Here is a 16,858-nt window from a genome sequence, read left to right on the forward strand (position 1 = left end):
GTGTCAATTCTAAGATTCAAGTCAGCACAATCTGAGAAATAACTAATGTTCCTTAACTCTACAGTACCAACCCCCCTTTATATTTCCACAATTTAAATTCTGGGTTTTTTTTTCCCAACACACATATTTGCATTGACAATTCAGGACTGAGATAGACTATAAGTGCACCTGTGCATTTTTACAACTTTACCCAGCTACTGTGTTACTCTCCTACAAAGCAGTAGTAATTATCTGTTCACATTCACCTACAGCAAAGTCTTTAATGGGTCTCTTGTAAATCACAAAGAAAATGCTTTAGATATTTATTAATAGATAAACAAGATGTCACCAGTACCAATTAGCAGAAAAAGTAAGGTTTGCAGCCAGGCGTGGTGGCTCACGCCTGTAATGTAATCCCAGCACTTTGTGAGGCCAAGGTGGGTGGATCACGAGGTCAGGGGTTCGAAACCAGCCTGGCCACCATGGTAAAACCCCATCTCTACTAAAGATACAAAAAAAAAAAAAAAGCCGAATGTGGTGGCGCACGCCTGTAATCCCAGCTACTCGGGAGTCTGAGGCAGAAGAATCGCTTGAACCCGGGAGGCGGAGGTTGCAGTGAGCCGAGATCGCGCCACTGCACTCCAGCCTGAGCGGCTCCATCTCAAAAAAAAAAAAAAAAAAAAAAATTTTAAAAAGTAAGGTTTGCTTAATGGGAAGACTTGATGAAAGTCTTCACTTTTTCACTTTTTTTTAAATTTTATTTTGGTAAAAGTTTCCGTGGCACCTCTGAAGAGATTCATCTTTGTCAAAATGGGCAGACACAAAACTTTTTTTTTTTTTTTAAGTCATTCTACATAGCGGAAGTAAATTTTACTACCCATCATAAAGTTTTCATTGGTTCACAAAGGGACAACTTGGTGAGTTTTTTAATAGAGTCAATTTTATTCAATTCAGAGCATAATCCCTTATGCAGATTAAGTTCTTCCCACCTTTTTATGTTAAATGTGTTTTTAAATAAATACTGCTGGCATAACTGTAAATTTGTTACAATATACTTAACTTGGAAAAATATTGCCTTTGTGAAAGGAAAATAAACCTTGAGGCCCCCAAATCACTAAGCTAAAGGGAAAAGTCAAGCTAGGAACTGCTTAGGGCAAACCTGTCTCCCTCCTTTCTATTCAAAGCCAGCCCTCTGCTCACTGAGATAAATGCATATCCGATTGCCTCCTTTGGAGAGGCTAATCAGAAACTCAAAAGAATGCAACCATTTGTCTCTTATCTACCTGTGACTAGGAAGCCCCCTCCCCACTTCGAGTTGTCCCGCCTTTCTAGAGCAAACCAGTGCTCATCTTACATATGTTGATTGATGTCTCCTGTCTCCCTAAAATGTGTAAAACCAAACTGTGCTCTGACCACCATGGGCACATGTCGTCAGGTATTCAGGGTTCACACTTTCAACCTTTTTTCTGAAATTCATAACTCCATGTAATCCAGAAATGTGAAAACTTCTAACCTATAGCAGCACTGGGCCCTATGAATTCAACAGTAGTAGATCTTCTGGTGCATCCTAGGCATTTCTTAAAACCCATGCGTCTCCTGCTCTCTTCTCTTACTCTCTTACTCTCCTACTGCTATGAACTGAATTGCATCACCCTAAAATTCCTATGTTGAATCTAACCCACAATGTGATGGAGGTAGGAGCTTTGGAAGATAAGTTTAGATAAGGTCATGAGGGTGGGGCCCTCATGATGAAATTAGTATACTCATAAAAAGAAGCACCAGAGAACTTGTGTAGTCTCTCATTCTCTCTCTACCATGAAGGGCACAGTAGAAGGCAGTTGTCAGTAAGCAAAGAAGAGCCCTTACCAGAAATCCTCCAACTTAGAGTAACTGTGAGAAATAAGTACCTGTTGTGTAAGCCACCCAGTCTACGGCATTTTGTTATGGCAGCATGAGCTAAGATGCCTACTTCTTAGCTATGGAACCCAATGCTACTGCTCAGCTCCTCCCTGGCCTCAAAAGATCCTACTCAGGAGACCTGTGAATCTCATTGTTCAAAAAAAGTTTGGGAGAATTCAGAGAGGATGAGTTTTGTGGCACTATGATTTTGAAAGAGAACTATTAATAGAGTGAATTTAAAAATTAAGACTATTAGAATCTAGAAGAAATTCAATCTCAAACTCATATACCCATTTATGAGTGGTAGAGCCAGAATTCACATTAATTTGGTCTGCCTTCAAAGCCAATAGACTTTTCCACCAAGGCAGCCTCTTTTTTTTTTTTTTTTTTTTTTTTTTTTTTTTTTTTTTTTGAGACAGAGTCTTGCTCTGACTCCCAGGCTGGAGTACAGTGGCGCAATCTCAGTTCACTACAACCTCTGCCTCCCAGGTTCAAGTGATTCTTCTGCCTCAGGCTCCCGAGTTCAAGCGATTCTCCTGCCTCAGCCTCCAGAGTAGCTGGGACTACAAGTGCCCCCCACCACACCTGGCTAATTTTTGTTATTTTTAGTAGAGACGGGGTTTCACCATATTGGCCAGGCTGGCAAGGCAGCCGTTTTAACACTCTTGTTTTCCAGGTAAGTCAAGTGAACCCAGAGAGGTGAACTAACATATGAGGTTACTTGATGGGTTATTAGCAGAGAAGTATACAAACCAGGTCCAGTGTCATTTACTTATTTCCAATATGATTTAAATACATTTGAGTACACAAAATATATAGGAAACATCTACAAATATCTTAATATTCAAAAATTGTTATTATATGAATTTATATCTATTACATGTATTTTGAGAAGACCAAAAAAGGTCATGTTTCAACAATGTCTCATTATTTCATTGAAACAGGAAATTAGGTTTATTCTCCAAAAGTTAATTTTAAAATACTCAAGGAAGTTGGTTAAGGTTAGGAGGGGAACACTTTCCCTACATTTGTGTATGTCAGTTTATGTAGACATAGAATTTTATCTTAAACCCAGTATCATAATTTGACTTTTAAAAATCATCCTACCTCCTATTTTATGAGGACAAAGAATGAGTAAGATATAGAGAACCCAATAATCTGATGAGTCACTCATGGCTCGAAAACCTTAAGAGACACAAACTCTAGGCAGAAAGTACAGTTATCAATATCACAGAAAAGACAATGAGGAAGAAGAATTCCTTTTGGTCATCTCACTTCTGCTCATCTAGCCCCCATCTGTAAAGTGATTATCATCTATCCTACTAAGAAAAGAACCAGACAACACAATTTTCTGGAAAAAAACTAAAATAACCTAAAAAGTACTCAGAAGAAATTTTTTGAAAAACCTCTGGCCGGGCGTGGTGGCTCACGCCTGTAATCCCAGCACTTCGGGAGGCCAAGGTGGGTGGATCACCTGAGGTCAGGAGTTCAAGACCATCCTGGCCAACATGGTAAAACCCCGTCTCTACTAAAAATATAAAAAAAAAAATTAGCTGGGCGCGGTGGCATGTGCCTGTAATCCCAGCTACTCAGGACTCTGAGGCAGGAGAATCACTTGAGTCTGGGAGGCGGAGGTTGCAGTGAGCCAAGATTGCGCCATTGCACTCCAGCCTGGGCGACAGAGCAAGACTCTGTCTAAAAAAAAAAAAAAAAAAAAAAAAAACTCCTTTTTTATTCTGATTGTACAGGGAATCCAATCTTCCCATCTACCAATCGTCATGCAAGATTACTTCCTGAACAAACATGGACAGGAGTTTCATGACTCTTCAATATGGATGAACTTCCCAGTCGGTCTATAAAATTTTTTTAACATTTTTAAAAATGGTCCACATTTCATAGGATCATTCATACTGACATATCTGATGTCCGCAGAAAAACTAATTTTTTTCACTAGCACCTTGGCTCTAATGTGCAAGTTCTTCTTTGACCACATACCACAGTTTAACTTCTCTCAGGCTCTAAACCAGAATAATGTATACAACTGCAAATGAGTCACCTGCAATGTTTCTTCCCTACCAGACATCTTAGCAATGTTAGACTCATATGTTCGATTACATTAAAAACAATTACATTTTTAAGATGTAATGTTGAAAAGTACTGTAGATTTATGGGACTCTAGGAAAGAAAGACACTGCATGACCCCAGATTTTTACAAGGGGTATAGAGAGAAAGTGGGAGCAGGTACAGAAGGAGGAAAATGGACAAAAGAATAAAAGAGGGGTGGCTGAGAATCTCTAATCAAAAAGTAATTGTTTTGAACCAAAGAAACATCTAAAAAGTATTAGGATAAAACTCTTAACAAATCCTTCTTGTTTGCTTTTAATTAACTACAAAAGTCAAAAGCACCACTTTTTAAATTACACAATCAGACCAGTATAGTAATCCAGCAGGTACATTAAACTGTATTTTTTCATTCTACTTTATGTCTAAGAAATATGTGCTGAATTCCTGCTTTACACCAGACACTGGTCTAGGCCCTAAGGACCTAGGGAAAGTTCTTGCCCACAAGAGTCTACTGGACATTTACAGTCTAGCAGGGAAGTCAGACACATAAACAAATCATTACACCATATGTGATAAGGGCTGTAAGAGAGGTACAAGAAGGGCACAAAGGAAATGGTCACCTCCTTTGGGTGGTCAAAGAAAGCTTTATAAAGCTTACAATTATAGGATCATTCTCTCACACTTTGAATGAGCAGATGCTACCACTAGGTCATAATGACACCCACCTTGCCTTAGGGATGAAAGAAATAAAAGCACCTACCACAAATCCACTACATACAAAGCAGAAACAACAATCTTGCTAGCAGTTGTATAATACTCTACATATGACTGAGCAAAATGGAATTTGTAAAGAATCAAAGTAGTTCAGAGCTAAAAAGGATCTCAATGTTCATGTACCTCTACCTCTTGCCTTTAATTAGATGAGAAATCTAAGGCCCAGCAGTTAGATTATTTACATAGCAAATCAGTAGCAAGATCTCACCGGGCTAGATGTCAGATTCTTACTAATAATCCCAATGCCTTTTCCTGTAGCAAACTGTCCTGCCTGGATGAGAAGGGGAGACACACTGTTAAGGAGAGAAAAAAGAAAAAAAGAATAGAGACGCTTCATTGTTGTCCAAGGGCCAGAAGAAACAAAACAGCCCTAAGACTAGGAATCCAAGAGACCTACAATGCTCCCCAGCTCTGCTCCAACTTCTGTACCCATGAAAAATGCCATAACCTTCCTCCTCCCCCAAAATTGTAAGTCTCCAAAAATAAAAGGGCAATTGTCAAGAAATTATCTACTCTTCTTAACCTTAAGGAACATCAAACATACTCAAACAGCTTTAGATATATTCCCATGTTGCCAGTTAGCTACACGTATAAAATAAAAGTAGCAGCTGCTAACCTACCTATATAATGGGATTGTTTTAAAAATCAAAAAAGAATCATAATAGCTACTGGTAAAGTGCAAAACACTAAATGAATGCAATTTACTGTTAAACACAGAACTTCCATGGTCAAAAGATTCATCTACGCCTTTTCCCCTAAAAGTGGTGGAAGGTATCATTATGGTTTAACTTTATTTTTAAAAAGCAAACATTAATGTATAATAATTTCCTACCAATCCAATGTATCTATTTCTTTCTCAACTTGTAGAAGGAAAATTATATCCCTACCTAACCCACCCCCTATAATTTCCCTTCTTTATTTTCTCTCCTTTACTTTAAGACAGCCACCACCATTCCAAGAGGCTCTGCTAGAACCATATAAACATCAAACATGTAAACACAAAGCTTTTATCAAAAAACATGTCGTAAAAAGTTGAATTCTGCTCCTACCAGGGCAAGCTGGGGAAACGTTAAGGTGTATGTAATAAGCAATGCATAGCTACAAACCCAGAGTGTGCTGGGGAGGTACAGCCCCAATCTGGGGCCCTCTCCTCACTTCACCTGTCTCACTATCCTCCTTCTGCCTGATATATGATCTGCAATGGTGTGGCCACTTGTTGAGAACCCAGTGTACTTCCAATCTTTCATAACTTTATTAGCTCTCCATAATTTGAGACTACAGCTCTGTAGCTTCACTTTCAAAACCTAACTCTAAACTTGAATTAGAAAATCCTAACCACAAGTGCCAAGATGTTCTCAATCCACAACCACACCTACTCAAAACAATAAACAAAAAATATCTAATACCAAGCCATTATACTCACCATTACCTCTCCCCATGAAATCTTGATTTTAATACTGTACTTTTGGGTTTTGTAAAGATCCATTCATTCCATGAGGAATTGCTTTGTGCTTGCTGATAGCTGCTGAGGATACAGACCTGTGTAAAATGTGGCTCCAGCAGTGTGAGAGCAGGGCATTTAAATAGCTAACTACAAAGAGAATAAGAGCTATAATGGAAGCATAAACAACTTACCAGTTAACAGACTTGATGAAGGAAGAATGCTTCCCGAGGTGACACTTGACCTGACCTTGAAGGATAAGAAGGAGCTTACTGGGCTTATTGTAAGTGGGTAGAAGCACACTCCTCACCGTGGGAACAGTAAGTGAAGGACACAGAATCATGAAAGATAAATGCATTGTAGAGAACACTGAGAACTTCAAGTGCCTGGAACACTGGGTGGGGAGTGGAGGAGACAGGACAAGGGAAGCAACACCCAAATAATGCATGATCAATATGCTAAGCTCAGATGTTTTTACTCTATTCTGCAGGCAATAAGAAAATGCTATTAACTTTGTATTTCTGGAAGAAGACTTTGGCAGCCACGTGAGATCAACTGACACAATGAAAGGAAACTGACTGGCCGGGTGTGGTGGTTCACGCCTGTCACCCCAGCACTTTGGGAGGCTGAGGTGGGCCACTTGAGGTCAGAAGTTTGAGACCAGCCTGGCCAACATAGCGAAACCCCGTCTCTCCTAAAAATACAAAAATTAGCCTAAAAATACAAAAAAAGAGGCACACGCCTGTAATCCCAGCTACTTGGGAGGCTGAGACATGAGAACTGCTTGAACCCAGGAGGTGAAGGCTACAGTGAGCCAAGATTGTGCCACTGTACTCCAGCCTGGGTGACGAAGCGAGACTCTGTCAAAAAAAAAAAAGGAAACTGGTTAAGATGATGCTCCAGGGATCCAGGAGACTAAGACAGAAGCAATAAGAATGCAAATGAAGAGATGGCGTCAATAAGTATTTAATGGATAAAATGAATGGGACTTGATAATTAATTGGATTGTGGGAGTAACGAAAAACAAATCTCCCAAGTTCCTGTGAGTCAAAGGTTAGATAGTGGTACCATGAAGTTAGAAAGAGACTTCCAAACAAAGTAAGAAACAGAAAGGAAGGAAGCAAAAGCTTCCACTTTGAATACATCTGGGCTGAAAATGTGTGACATCCAGGTGGAAATCCAAAGATGGTTGAAGGTATGTGTCTGAATGACAGAGCCTGGTTTCCAGACTAAGATGTGGAATTGCTCAGCCAATCAGTGGTATCAGAGGTAGATGAAACTGTAGAGAAAACAAGCAGTAGGATAAATGCTCATCAAAAATCCCCAGGCAGAGAGACCAAAGAAGCTATCAAGGAGGCTAAGAAGGATCAGCATCAAGAAAAAGGAAAACAAGAAAGTACTGACAAGAAAGAAGAGTCTTACAGGGAGGCATGGCCAACAGGGGCAAGGGCAGATTGCTTCAGGGAACAATAAGGGTTAAAAGAGTCATAAGATGGCTGCTAACCTCAAAGAGCAAGTTCAGTGGCTAGGAGAAGAAAAAGCTAATGGCTACAGATAAAATATTAGAAGAGGGGAGGGAAAGAGGTAAGTGTAAATTAATATCTGAAGTTTAGCAATGAAGAAAAGGCAAGTAATAACTACAAAAAGTCTAGGATTGAGGGGAGATGTATGTTTAGGCTGTTTTTGTTTGGTGCAGTCTTTCGGTGGGAGAGATAGAGAGGAGAGGTTCAACACACAAAGTAGAAAGAAAGGAAAATGAATGGCATGTAGTTCAAAAAAAGATGGAGGAAAAGGATCAAAACCACAGAGAAGAGTTTAACCTTCAATAGCAGGAGGAACATCCTGACCCCACAGGCCAAAGAGAACAGTAATGGGAAATAGACATCGGCTGGGAGAGGAAGGGGTTTAAGGAAGCTAGAAAGATTGGGGGAGGGGGAGGGGTGGGGTGGATCTAACAACTTTGCAGCATTTTGTTAAATAAAATTTATAGGAGGCCATTGTTTTGGACTAGCCTCCTGCACTAGGCTCCAACAGACCATACCACACCAGAATGGAGCCAGGTAATCAAACTCAACTCTGAAACGGGGCAGTTGTTTAAAAAGGAAGAAAGAAATTCACAACAACCAATCCAAAGGGGTAGGCATGATAAGGAAGTCCCCTCTGTTTTAACACTATAAGAAAAGTCACTTTGAAACAACCAACATACTTTTGTTCTCTGTTTCTGCTTCCCTCAGCTCTTTTCTGTCTATAAAAGCAACTTCCTCTGTTCAGCTTATCGGACATTCGTTCTATTTTATACAATGAGGTGTTGCTCCAGTCTTGAATGGCAAATAAAAACCAATTAAAATCTTTAAAATAAATTTGCTGTAATTTTAACAATGTAAAGGAAAAAAACTAAGGAGAAAGGGGGAAATTTTGGAGAAAATATGGTCAACAACCCAGAATATATTCAATGATAATTCTCCTAGCATTTATGTAAACATATGGCTTAAAACAGTTAGGCCAAACAATTTTCAATATGAGAAGTCATTGGTGTTTTAAACTCTTCTTACATAGTAACTTGATTTGTAAATCAATATCTATTAAATAAGTTACTCAGGGGAATAATCAAATGAGTGCCAATAATCAAATGAGTGCCAATCTCCTCTGTACAAAGTCTAGGATTGAGACAGAAAAGTTGTTAAAAATAATTCGCTGAAATTGCAAAGTATGGGGAGGGGTATTTTGTTTTCATCATAGTGTGTGCCAAGGGCTTGACTAAATTTATTTTATTAGATACAATACCTACAACTGTAGCTCCTATTCTCAAACTGTGAAGCCTGTGTCTCAATAAAATGCCAGTTTAAAAGACAAGATAATGAAGACCACCATCACCACCAGAACTCCATAAGAATATGTGAAAGGTTATAAAACAAAACTCCTTTTATAGGGTTGAATCCTTTCCAGGGTGGGCCTTTAAGACATTCTGACAGTGCACACAAATACTATCTCTGGAACAAAACCAAAAAGGCACAGCTGCAAGACATCTTCCACTGAAGTTGTAAATGATTCAATAGCAGTTCTTCCTGAGCAAGAGAGTCTATAAAAGCCAGAAGCAGAGCTATTTTCCCCTACAAACTGTTTAGTGGAACTGTCTTCTACTGATCCAAATTGTAGCTTTATTAAAAAGCTAAAATAGCATGTTCACTTAAATTTCTAAAATAAAAATATAAATAAAATTTGGAAAAAAAAGTATATGTGGTTTTCATTACGCAAAATCCCCAACTAAACCAAAATTATGCTAAAATATATAAAGATATATACATTTTTAAAATTACTATTTATCACCATCACCAGCAGGAAATTTGAATTTATTATAACAGAATTATTTTTTCAAACTACTAAGGAATAATAGTGATTTTAAAAGTTTAGATGATTAGCATTCATATTCAGAACACTGATTTATTTTGAGCTTTATTTCATTTAAACTTATATCTGGATATTTATGACAGCTAAGAATAAAAAAAAAAAAAAAGGCATTTTTAAGTCAATTAGGAATAACTCCGAAACAAGAAACACAATTTAGGTAACCAAATCAATGTTTTATTCTGTGATGCTTTCAATACTGTAGTTTTGACTATGTTTCTATAGCAACACCAACAAATACTTCTTCTGCAGCCAAGATGAAAACCAATAACCACTTCTCTAGTTTATTTCTATTATGGCTTCTAACAACAACAACAAAAAATCCGCCTTTCTAAACCTCATTCTATAAACTTCAAAACCTAAGGCTTAAATATATAACAGCTGCAGTTAACCACAAGTGTCAGATATTCTCCAATTCTTTGGAAGGGAAGTTAATGACAGACAGGGTATAATTCTGTTACCTTTTTGACAGCAATTCATTCAGAATAACAAATAAATATACAATAGGGGGAAATAAAGTAATGACCAACAAATGACTTACTTGGAACATTATCTAAATTCTAGAGAAACCGAACATGAAAACTTTGTGTCAAAATGTAAAGAACTCAATATTGCAAGAATTATGCAACGTTCTCTGCAGAAGTTTCAGACTTTCTTTCAAAAACGATTTTTTGTTGAAGTCATTGTTTTGAAGAAAATATTTTACTACTAATAAAAGACCTATCTACCTGGTGAGAAAGCTTTCTGCTAAATGCTTTACAAACATATTTATGCTTCAAAACATCTCTGTAAGGCACATATTATCAAGTTCCTTTTGTAGTCAAAGAAAATGAGGCTTAGAGAAATTAAATAACTTCCCTTAATAAGGATATAATGCAAAAATCATGCAGTGGTTAATCAACAGTCCCGGAGTTAGACAAACCTGAATTTGGATTCTGGCTCAACCGCCTAACAACCATGTGTAAATCCAATTCTAGTTTATGTGAGATACATTCTTGACATCACACCATGATGCTTACATAGCCTGAACTACAAAAAGCAGCCTTTAGGTAAACAGCCTCACCTTCTGGTGTCTCACATTTGCCCGCGGACTTTACTATAATCATCAGGACTTTATTCAACTGTTTCCACTCTAGTACCATAAAGTTCTCAAAAAGATTTCATAAGAGAAACCAGGAACTGCAAATGAAAGTCGCAGATGTTTCTACCTTCCGAACACATATGTACGTATCAACAGAGGCTTGCCTGGCATTTAATGTTACTGGCTAGATATATCAGTATATGCCTTTCTTCAGAACACCAAGAACTACAGTAATGTGTCAATGAGGATCATGTTTTTGAGAAATGTATCCTTAAGGTGATTTCATCCTTGTGCCAGCATCACAGAGTGTACTTACAACGTACACGGTATAGCCTACTACACATCTAGGCTAGATGGCATAGTCTATTACTTCTAGGCTACAAACTTTTACGGCATGTTACTATAGACTTGTACACTACTATAGACTTCTTTTTTTTCTTTTTTGAGACAGAGTCTTGAGTTCACCTGAAAGTTCACCCAGGCTGCAGTGCAGTGGTGTGATCATGGCTCACTGCAGCCTCAACCTCCCAGACTCCAGTGATCCTCCCACCTCAGCCTCCCAAGTAGCTGGGACTACAGGCAGACACCACCTGCCCTGCTGATTTTTTTTATTTTTTGTAGAGATGGGATTGCGCCATGTTGTGCAGGCTGGTCTCAAGCTCCCGGGCTCAAGCAATCCTCCTGCCTAGGCCTCTCCAAGTGCTGAGATTACCGGCATGGGATACCATGCCCAGCCTGACTACAGACTTTATAAACACTGTACACTTAGGCCACATAAATTTTTTAAATATTTTTATTCAATGAATTAACCTTAGCTTACTGTCTTTTTACTTTATAAACTTGCATTTTAAGCTTTTTTACTCTTGTAACACTTAGCTTAAAATGCAAACATTGTACAGCTGTACAAAAATATTCTTTCTTTATATCCCTATTCTATAAGCTTTTTTCTATTTTTAAACTTTTTTGTTAAAAACTAAGATAAAAACACACATACTAGCACAGGCCCATACAGGGTCAGAATCATCAATATCACTGTCTTCCACCTCCATATCTTGTGCTTTTAGAAGGTCTGCAGGGGCAATAACATGGGGCTATCATCTGCCATGATAACAATGCCTTCTTCTCAAATACCTCCTGAAGGACATGTCTGAGGCTATTTCAAAAGTTTGTTTTTTGTAAGTAGAAGAAGTATACTCTAAAATAATGATAAAAAGTGTAGTAAATATATAAACCAGTAACATAATCATCTATCATTATCAAGTATTATGTACTGTACCTAACTGTATGTGCTAGATCTTTATATGATTGGCTGTACAGTAGGTTTGTTAACACCAATGTCACCACAAACATGTGAGTAATGCATTGTGCTATGACATTACCATGGGAACGATGTCACCAGATAATAGGAATTCTTCACCTCCACTAGAATCTTATGGGACCTCCATCCTATATGTGGTCTGTTGTTGACCAAAATGTTGTTATGTATCACATGACTGTATTTGGGGAGATCAGAGAAGTCCAAATGAAAAGCTATCTCTACAAACTTGAGGTAACTATAAATGCATTTTTAAAAAGATGCCTAAAGGACTACCAACACATATACCAGGTTTCCCAGAACAGCTCTAGTTTCAAATATTCTGTCCCACTGTCTCCTTAAGAAAATACATACATTCTAGATCACACTTATCCTTTCTATTTTTTAACTGAAACAACATAATCAACAGATTTATGGGCTTGGGACCAAGAGATTACTATTGGCTAGAATGGTAAATAGAAGAAACATGAATAAAACTCTGAAAGGGAGAATGAATTGCCATTGGTAGGAAAAAGGGACAAGAACATTCAAGAGAGATGGGAACAGCCCTAAGGCAGGGTGAAGATGAAGAATGGACAATATGCTCTTGAAGATCTTGGTGATAGTGACAGGAGGCAGCCAAATGCCTAGGCAGGTCCCCAGTGAACCCTCACCTTCAAGCCAAAAAACCCAGCCTGAATGCTGAAAGACCAGGACTGCTGGTCCTGAATGAAACACACAACCCAGAGTGAGATCTTCTGTTCCTGTTTGCCCACCCTTTCCCGACTGATTCTTTCTGAATAATGCTTTTTAACCAATTTAATGTTGTCTTTTCCAATACTACCTTTGGCCTGCTCCTCCCCCACTCTGAGCCCATAAAAGCCCCAGACTCAGCCACATTTGGGTGGACTTTCCCACTTTCAAGTAGTAGGACCACCCCACATCTCCTCTCCACTGAAAGCTGTTTTCCTCTCTCAGTAAAACTCCCTGCCTAGCTCACTCTTCAACTGTCAGTGTACCTCATTCTTCTTGGGTGCACAACAAGAACTCAGGAACCAGTGCATGGGACAAGAACTTGGGAACCAGTGCATAAGCTAGATTTGACCTAGAAGGGCCAAGTGAACGTGACATCTCCTGCAGCAGGTAGCAATGGCCAAGCGAGGTCCAGATGGGACATCACCAGCTGAAGGTCCCCGGCTTGCAAAGTGACCAGGAAAAGAATCCTGTGTCATTGGGAGTAGGAGTCGGTGAGCCAGGCAGTGAAATGACCACTGTCACTGGATCAGAATTATATACAAAGATAAATCAGAGGTAATTTTGAAATATGACAGCTGGAAAGACTGCTCAGGGCTTTGAAGAACAGAAAAAGAAATTTGGGCTAAAGAATGTAGGTGAGAAGCTCCTTGAAGATGTTTTTCTTTTGTTTTGCTTTTTTGGTAGCAGCTTGGAGATATACAAGTCACCCATTTTAGGTGTACAATTAAATGGTTTTGAGTATAGTCACAGAGTTGCACAACCAGCACCACAAACAACTTTAGACCATATTTATCACCCCGAAAAGAAACCCTTCCTAACCCATTCATGGGGCCTGATACAAAAGCCAAACAAAACCACCACAAGAAAAGTAAACTACAGACCAACATCCCTATAAACATAACGGGCAAAAATCCTTGGCAAAATACTGGCAAACCAAATCCAGCAGGATATTAAAGGATCGTATATCGTGGGCAAGTGGGATTTATTCCAGAAATACAAGAGTAGTGTAACAAAAGAAAATTAACCAATAAACCCGTATTAATAGAAACCAAGCAGGGGAACCCACATGATCACCTCAATAGACACAGAAAAAGCATTTGACAAAAGCCAGCATCCTTTTCACAATAAAAATACTCAATAAACTAGGAGTAACATTTCTCCAAGGAAGACATACAAATGGCCAATCATAACATGAAAAGATATTAAACATCATTAGTCATTAGAAAATGGAAATCAAAATCACATTCGGATACCACTTCAAACCCACTAGGATAGCAATATTTAAAAAAGAAGAAAGAAAAAAAAAGAACTGTTGGCAAGGATTTGGAGAATTCGAATCCTTATCCATTGCTGGCAGGAATGTAAAATGGTGTAGCAGATTCAGAAGGTTCTAGGGAAAGTGAAGAGTGGGAAGTGACTACTTAAGAGGCATAGGATTTTTTTTTTCCTTTTTTTTTTTTTTTTTTTTTTTTTGAGATGGAGTCTTGCTCTGTCGCCCAGGAGGCTGGAGTGCAGTGGCACGATCTTGGCTCACTGCAACCTCCGCCTCCCAGGTTCAAGCAATTCTCCTGCCTCAGCCTCCCGAGTAGCTGAGATTACAGGCACGTGCCACCACACCTGGCTGATGTTCTGAGATAGTAGTAATGGTTGAACATTTCAAATGTAATAAAAACCACTGAACTATATATTTTAAAATGGGTAAAATAATAAATTTTGTTATATGATTTTGATCTCATTAAAGAAAAAAGAAATCTCATACTCTAGCTGTCACACCACAATACACCCAGCAGTCACTAATCTACTATCTGTTTCTATAAATTTCCCGATCCTGGACATTTTACATAAATGGATTGTATGTGGCCTTTTGTGTCTGATTTCTTTCACTTATGTTTTCAAGGTTCATACATGTTGTAACATATCAGTACTTCCTTCATTTGTATGCCCCAATAATATTAAATTCTATGGCTATATCAGAGGGTGTTTATCCATTCATCAATTGATGGATATTTGGGTTGTGTCTGCCTTTTGGTTAGTATGAATAGCCACTATGAACATCTGTGTATAATTTATTGTGTAGTCATATGTTTTCATTTCTGCTGGGCATATACTTATGAGCAGAACTGCTGGATCAAATGATTATGTTAAGTTTTTGAGGACACACCAGACTACTTTCCAACATGACTGCACTTACATTCCCACCAGCAGTATATACATGGGTTCCAATCTCCTGGGCCTACTGTGGCCAAGCAGGATGAACACTAAATGTTGTTCTGAGGGTCAGGCGTGGTGGCTCATGCCTTTAATCCCAGCCCTTTGGGAGGCCAAGACAAGTGGATCACTTGATTGTTGGAGTTCAAGACTAGTCTGCCCAACATGGTGAAACCCTGTCTCTACTAAAAATACAAAAATTAGCCGGGTGTGGTGGCATGCATCTGTAGTCCCAGCTACTCTGGAGGCTGAGGCGGGAGAATCACTTGAACCCGGGAGGCAGAGGCTGCAGTAAGCCGAGATCGTGCCACGAACTCCAGCCTGGGCAACAGAGCAAGACTCCGTCTCATAAATGAACGAATGAATGAATGTTGTTCTGAGAAGATAAATTTGGGAGGCTAAAATTGGGAAGGGTAGTCAGTAGAAACAGGGAGAATGCAGACAGAAAGGTAAATAGGCTCAGGTGGGCTAGGTGCAGTGGCTCACACCTGTAATCCCAATACTCTGGGAGCCCTAAGCAGGAGGACTGCTTGAGCCCAGGGGTTCAAGACCAGCCTGGGCAACATGGTGAGATCCCTATCTCTACAAAAAAAATTAAAAATTAGCTGAGTGTTGGTGGTACATGCCTGTGGTCCCAGCTACTCAGGAGGCTGAGATGGAAAAGCTGCTTGCACCCAGGAGGTGGAAGCTGCAGTGAGCCCTGACTGGGCTACTGCATTCCAGCTGGAGTGACAGAGCAAGACCCTGTCTCAAAAATAAATAAATAAAAATAGGCTCAGGTGGAAGTACCAGTCAAAATAACAAATAAAGAATAGGTATTAAACACATTTCAGAGAAAATAATCCATAGGAGTTGAAGTCTAAATAGCAGATAAAGAAGAATAACTAAAAAATAATGCCAAGATTCAAGGCCAGAAGACAAGAAGACTCAAGATTCTGGAACTTTCAGGCATACTGAGTTTGAAGTGATGTAACACCTAAGTTCTTAGAGAAGATTACAGAAATCCAGAGTAAAGATGATAACTTAGGGGTCACCCCAGTGGTATGAGAGATTAACCCTGATCCTATCATTTGCTACTGGTATTAATCTTAAAACTTTTTTCCAAACAAGTGACTATTCCTGAAAAGTTTTAGTAATACAAAAATAGAGAAAAAGCACCTTAAAGCCAGGCTTTCCTGAGGGGTGGCGGGGGAGACTACAGCAGGGCATCCGAAGGGGCTAGAAATATGTAAAAGTCTGCATAACAAGAATAGCATCAAGGTGCTCTAAGAACTAAACATGGCAGACCAAGTCTACCTTCTTAAGAAGGTACAGTCATCTCCATGTGTCTAATGAAAAAATATTTGGAGGGAAATCTCAGTGGCAAACTAATCTACCTGCTACAACACTAGCTACAAATCAGCTCAACAGGCAAGATAAGTGCTAAGAATGAAGGAAAGGAGGCTGGGCACGGTGACTCATGCCTGTAATCCCAGAACTTTGGGAGGCCGAGGCAGGTGGATCACCTGAGGTCAGGAGTTCAAGACCAGCCTGGCCAACATGCTGAAACCCCATCTCTACTAAAAATCCAAAAATAAGCTGGGCATGGTGGTGCATGCCTGTAGTCTCAGCTACTCAGGAGGCTGAGGTGGGAGAATTGCTTGAACCCAGGAGGCAGAGGTTGCAGTGTGCCAAGATCACACCACTGCACTCCAGCCTGGGAGATAAAGTGAGACTCTGTCTCAAAAACAAACAAACAAAATAAAAATGAAGGACAGGAAGCCCAGTATCAGATCATTCATTGAACATTCACTCATTCAGCAAATAACTATTGATAGCCCATTAAGTGCCAGACAATTGTGGACACACGTGATAACTGCCTTAGGTACACACACCTAATACATACTCTTCTGAACAACCTCTATTCTCCCCAATTGACTCTCTACTTGCCTTTCTCCCCTATCAGGTTACAAGCTCC

At 39.2% G+C, this 16,858-nt stretch overlaps 1 protein-coding gene across 36 annotated transcripts in view; it reads right to left on the minus strand.

The window, feature by feature from the left end:
* The window catches only part of EPB41L2 (erythrocyte membrane protein band 4.1 like 2), a 291,214-nt gene that overhangs the window by 132,706 nt on the left and 141,650 nt on the right, over positions 1-16,858 (minus strand). For 2 of the 36 annotated variants that reach the window (XM_054492751.2, XM_054492736.2), the window contains exon 1: positions 6,140-6,327. The exons of 33 other annotated variants lie outside the window; for them this stretch is intronic. The gene's annotated coding sequence lies outside the window, so the exon portion shown is untranslated. Of the gene's footprint in view, positions 1-6,139; positions 6,360-16,858 lie in introns of those variants that run through there. One more of the 36 variants, XM_054492732.2, reaches the window with a different exon arrangement.

Source organism: Pongo pygmaeus, chromosome 5 (assembly GCF_028885625.2).
Source record: "Pongo pygmaeus isolate AG05252 chromosome 5, NHGRI_mPonPyg2-v2.0_pri, whole genome shotgun sequence".
NCBI lineage: Eukaryota > Metazoa > Chordata > Mammalia > Primates > Hominidae > Pongo > Pongo pygmaeus.